The following is a 6466-nucleotide window of genomic DNA, read 5'->3' as shown; positions in this document are numbered from 1 at the left end:
CTGGATTGATGAGGAACGTCAGCAGGCGAATTCGCCAAACAACAGGCACACATAGAAGGAAGAGAGTTGCTCACGAGCTCTAAAAGCAGAACAGGCGAGAGCAACTCCGTGCGTGCGGTCGAAGATGTTGAGGGGTTCAAAAGCAGGAATGAAAACTCGAACCCAAGGCTCCAAAGACGAAGTGGAAACATCATAGTGGAACCGCAGTTAATGCTAAGGATATGGACCGTTTACTGTCGACAACGAACCGAAATCTGCTGTCAGGCAGGATGACCCATTCAACATAGATAAAAAAAGCCAACAATCCCGTCTTTCTGACTTAGACGAAGTAAAGATTGCCATATCTAACAAAGACGCTGGAGCGGATGGCTTGAATGCCGAGCTCTTCAATGCAGCTGGAGATAAGTTGGTTAGGAGCATGCACCAATTTATTTATCTGTTAGATATGGTCGGAAGAAAGATTGCCCAAATGGAAACTCAGAAAAAGGAGTCCCTCTAAACTGCACCAAATATAGAGGGATAAGTCTTAGCATCGCTTACAAAATCTTCTCTGACGTAATATATGAACGTCTAAAGTCCATCGTCAACAACCTGATAGGTCCTTATCAGTGTGGCTTTAGACCAGGAAAGTCCACAGTTGATCAAATATTCACATTACGGCAGATCCTGGTAAAAACCCAAATCGACACCTACTTTCCCTTCATTGATTTTAAGGCCGCATATGACAGCATCTACACGGACGAGCTGTATAGAGCCATGTTTTGTTTCGGCATCCCTGCCAAACTCGTCCGTTTTGGCAGGATGATCATGGAAAATTCGTGTTGCTCCATAAAGGTTGGAACAACTTAACAGAACCTTTCGATGTCAAAAAAGGCTTTAGACAAGGTGATGCGCTGTCATCGTCTTTAAAGGAATAGTGCAGAGCTCGAAAGACAACTCCGTCCGTCCAATTACTACCATTAGCTGATGACATTGACATAATCGAAAAAACTCAATGGGGCTTTTGTGAGTATTGAGGCAGAGGCGGTAAAAATGGGTTTAACGGTGAATGAGGGCAAAACAAACTAGATGCTGTAATCAAGAAAGGAACTACAACACCGACATGTTATTCAAAACATCATCATCGACAGACGTAACTTATGGTAACTAAGGACTTCGTCTACCTAGTCTTCGCTATGAACGCAGAAAACAACACCAATCTAGCGCTGAGATCATTCGCAAACGAAGATTACTCTTGCTTGGCGCTGTTTCTACGGGTTAAGAAAGAAAGTAAAAACGCCCTCTGTCAATATGTAAGACAATTATCATCCCTGTCCTGCCATACGGTGTAGAAGCATGCACTATGACAAAAGCGGATGATAGCACCTTGAGTCGTTTCGAGAGAAAAGTTCTTCGTGTGATCTACGGCCCCGTATACATAGAAGGGAAGTGGAGGAGAAGATGGAAAGACAAGCTGTATGGTCACGTAGAGCACATTCAAACCAATACTCCGGCAGATCGACAGAACAGTGCACTAGAGGAAGACCACGGATCAAGTGGCGCGCACAAGTGAAAAATTATCTCACCCACCTTGGAGCGCATCTAGCTAGTGACCGAGCAAGATGGAGAAGTTTATTGGGAAAGGCAGTAGTTCATAAAGGACTGTAGGGCCATTTTAATTACTTACGTTTTTAATTTTTGGAACTAAGCAATACTTTGTTAAATATTTCTGAAACAATGACTCATTTATGGGGTTAATACCCCTAAAAGACCTACAATAAAGCACAAAAACAAAAAAGGCATTTGAGATATCACAGACAAAGTTCAAGTCGTCCAACCCTGCTTTTGAAGAAAAAAATACTTTTGGACTTCTTCTTTAATCGTTTCGTTAAAAGGGAATATTTAGTTTTTTAGCATAGCGTTACACCCTTCCCTAAAACTAAAATTGTATTATGACCGTATCTTAAATATTCAACCTTTCTAATAAAGTATTTTAAATTGATATAAAGTCTATATTCACCTAGAATTTTCGTTTCTTACTTTTTACAATTTTTAAATTTGTTAGAAATGGTAGAAATGACGATCTCAAGGCAACCTAGCCTGAAATCCAATTAGCGCTGTAGTGCGCCGTTTTGATATTTAAATTTGTTAGGTTTCAAATTTTGATGGAATAAGTTTAATTTTTAAATAACACACTTATTCTAACGTCAACGTCCTAAAATTGCTACATTCATAACGTTCAACCTTTAGAAATCTATTATTATGCGTAGATTAAAAATAAAGTTATTCTAAACAAACTCTGAAACCAGGAAATGTATTTCAATCACGTAGATCAAAACCACTTATGTGCCACTTGGAAAGTCAAGTGCTTTTTTATCATATTCTAAAATTAATCCAAAAATTATATAAATCAATTTAAAGAAATAAAACTTTCGGATATCTCAAAGCATTTCAAGTTATTAATCAATAAATTCAATGACTTAAATCCTTTTTCAATTTTGTTTTAATCGAGACAGCTTTTTTTTCATAAGAGTCAATTATAAAATTCTTTAAATACAAACTTTATTGAATCAATTACAAATAAATTATATTTCTGTACAATCACATTAAGTATACAAATTTTAAGATAATCGAAATATAATTATTGTACAATTTTACAACTCAGTTATAAAAACCAAAGTCAAATATCTATCAATTAAAAATATAGGCTCTTCTTTGTTTCTTTTGTTTATTTTTAAATTTGGAGAAAATAAAAATTACAAAAATAAAACTGAGTATATAAAGAATGTTATCATTTATTATTTAATTGAAGTTGATTTTAATTTCATTGTCGGATTTTGTGTTATATTTCGTTTTTGTCTGAAGGAAAGTTATAAAGATTATTATTACACAAACGGTAACAGAATCTGATGAGTAGGCTTAGGGGGAAATTAAATGTCAATCCTAACATTTAAAAAATTGTAAAAGTTCAAAACATCGTTAAGACTGCGAATGCAGTCCATTGTGTTTATTATTGTAATCGTCATGGATATTATTTAAAAAAAAAAATATGAATAAAGGGTTTTTCATTAAGGGCGTGTAGATGGGCAAAAGGTCAACCGTGTCGTTTGCTGTGTGGCACGTAGCACCGTCCTTCTGGAACCACATGTTGTCAAGGTCTGTAAATGGTTCAATTTTGGCCATAAGAAATTAGTTATCATTGTTATGTAGCGTTCTCCCTTGACGGTGACCGCTTCATTAACGTCGTTTTCAAAAAAAGTACCGACCAATTACACCGGCCACTTTTTGTGGATGCATTATCAACTGGTGAAACTCGCGTGGGTTAGTGTCGTCCCATATAAGGCAAATTTGCTTGTTAACACATTCATTCAAAAATGAGCCTTGTCACTAAAGAAGACTTTCCGGCCAAAATTGGGGTCCTCTTCCAAACTTTGAGCTCCTGGGTGAGTTGGATCTTGTAGGGGTGTAGACCCAAGTCCCGACTAAAAATTCGCAGAGTTCTTGTGCTCGACGAGAAATAGACCGCGTCGGGTTCTGTTGTAGGGGAGAGGGTGGTAAGACGGGGTGGCGGGCAAGACCGGAAACCCCTCTTATATCGGGAACCGTTTGACCAATCAAAATTGGTTCTGCGCCTGACGCAGCGTCGCCATAATAGCTTTTAGTCGACGCAGTGACAGATCGACGACGACACAACTGTTTTTGTTTGTTAAGTAGAAAAAATAGTAAATTGGCGATTTTCTAAGCGTTTTTTTACTTTGGTTGCGCCGTGATTGTTCTATAAATAACAATGTTTTGAAGTACAAATAAGGTTATTCACATGGGTCAACGATTACTCATGCAGGTTAGCATTTTTTTTTGTGTGCGATAGCATTGTTTTAAGAGGTTAATTTGTTTATTTATTTGCAAGCTCAGAAGCTGGTAAAGACTGGGCAAAATGCTTTTTAAAGAGGAATCCCCACTTTCTATAAGACAACCTGAAAGCACCACCAACCTGAAAGCTGCGCGTGCTGTCAGATTTAACAAACAGGCGGTTGATAAGTTTTTTCACTTTCTTAGGAAATGTTTATGATGAACATCAATTGACACCTGACAGAATCTTTAATTGTGACGAAACAGGAATTTCCGTGGTACCCAAGACGAAGTCAAAAGTTATAGCTAAAAAAGGTCCAAAGCAAGTTGGGGCCATAACTTCTGCAGAATGAGGTACGACAATCACAGTCGAAAGTGCCAATGGGAAATAGATGCCATCCATGTTATTTACTAGAAAATAGGATGGATTCGCAGCTAATGCTAAATGCCGCACCTGGAGCTTGGGAAGTTTGCAGTGATTCTGACTGGATGACAGTAGAGTTAATTCTGAATTGGTTTACAAAGTTTATCGAGTTTAGTGGAGCCACAGTCGAACGACCTGTTCTGTTGCTGTTGGATGGCCATAGTACCCACACACAAAATATTGATCTCATAAAAGAAGCTCGATCCCACGGAGTCATCATTTTATGTTTACCCACATACAACTCACCGCCTTCAGTTCTCTGATATTGCTTACAGGAGACCGTTGACCACATATTATGATCAACAAAATACAGCTTGGCTTCGCACCAATTCAGGAATGGATGTCACTGCGGCTGTAAATAGTTTTAAAGAATGCAGAATTTGGCCATTTGATTCAACAGGTTTCTCCGAAAATGACTTTACTGCAACTCCAACACCTAATACTGGATTAGCAGCTGCAGCAACCCTGTTTTCAGTTCTAACTGTCACAGGAGCACAGCCAAATATTGAAAGAGAACCAAACTATCATGAAGTCATTCCTCCTGCCACCTCCACTACAACAATATCATCCCCTAAGCCTAGTTGGTTTGATGAAATAAACAAGACACCAAGTACTCCACAAAAATCACCATTTACAGTAACCACTCCCCAGCAAATAATACCCTTTCCAGCAACATGCAAAACTTCTAGCGTTGTTAGAAAACGAGGAAAGACCGCAATTATAACTTCGTCGCCATATAAAAATGAATTAGAAGAGACTATTAAAAAAAAAGAAGTTGTCAGAAGAAGAAAAGCAAAAGAAAAATCTGCTACTAGTAAAAATAAAGTGGCCAAAAAGAAAACAGGATGTCCCATCAATAGAGAGTAGTGATAATGAAGTTGAAAATGCGCCATGTTTATTTTATAATGGTTGTTATTTAGAGTCGAATGAATGCTGGGGTGCCTGTTCTGCGTAGGGCAAATGGACTCACTGTAGCTGTGCTGGTATAAATGATGAAGATGAAGATGCCACGTTTACTAGTGAATTTTGTCAGCAAAAATAAATTTGATTTTTTTCAACCGGAGATTTCCTCACAGGGTACCCCATCTTACCCCACGGAGGGGGAATAATGGGGAGATCTGACCTTGTCTAGTTTTGTCAATTTTCTATTTAAGAATTTATTAAGATTGATTATCAAAGATAATTACTGAAATAAAAAAAAAAAATACGAAAATGTTAGCTTTATTAAGAGTGAAACGTTAACTACCCCGTCTTACCCCCCTCTCCCCTACACTTTCACGGACAGCGGCGATGTGCTCGGCCGATTTTGCGTTCCTTGAACGTACAGGTATTGGCTGATTGTTCACTGAACTACTTGTCTCAAAATTTGGCCACCAAACGTTAAAGAGTCGACGGTGAAAGGCCACTACGTCTACCGTAAAATGGGCGAAATGTGCGTAACGTTTGCGTTAACCAACACTCATTTTGATAATAAATTTGTATCATTTGAACGTGCTGTTCAATCGTGTTACTTGCCACGATTATTCGGCATAACCAACTGAATAATAAACAAAAGATTTGAAAGATGTCACCAAAACAAAATGGCCGCCACGGGGCGAAAAAATCTACACGCGCCAATTGCAAAACCCTTTGCATCAAAAGAAAATGCACCTCCTAATCAACTTTCAAAATTGGTTCAACATTTCTTTATTGCAAATGTTTTTTCCTTTGAAATCAACTCTAAGAAAATTGCAGAAATTCGCAAATATAATTAAAACCTCCCTTTTTCTTGTATTCCTGGATTTATTGAAACCTTTTAAATGTCTCTCCTCATACCGAATTAGGTGACTCCAAATCTAAGCTTCCTAGATAAGAATAGATAATAATAATTCAATGCAAGTTTTTATTCCTTTTTCTTAAATTTTTGTGTTGATTAAGTTTTATCTCGAAAAGTGCCTTGAAAATAGGAATTCTGAAGATATAGTAAGAAAGCTACAATCTGCTTTCTTAGTACATTTGAATGAATGATATTAAAAATGGTATCTATGGATTTGCATTGCTTTGTATACATAAATATAAAGTATGTGTTTTTCTTAAGATTAAGATTGTAAAACATTTATGGTTTCGCATTGTTAAGAAAGATTAGAAAATAAAAAAATATCTTATCAATGAACATCTTTAGACTTCCATTTCATAAAGTAAATTAATTAATTTTATGGAACTAAGTCCAAAACA

The sequence above is a fragment of the Eupeodes corollae genome, chromosome 1 (assembly GCF_945859685.1).
Source record: "Eupeodes corollae chromosome 1, idEupCoro1.1, whole genome shotgun sequence".
Taxonomy (NCBI): Eukaryota; Metazoa; Arthropoda; class Insecta; order Diptera; family Syrphidae; genus Eupeodes; species Eupeodes corollae.
Note: the sequence above shows the minus strand (reverse complement) of the source record.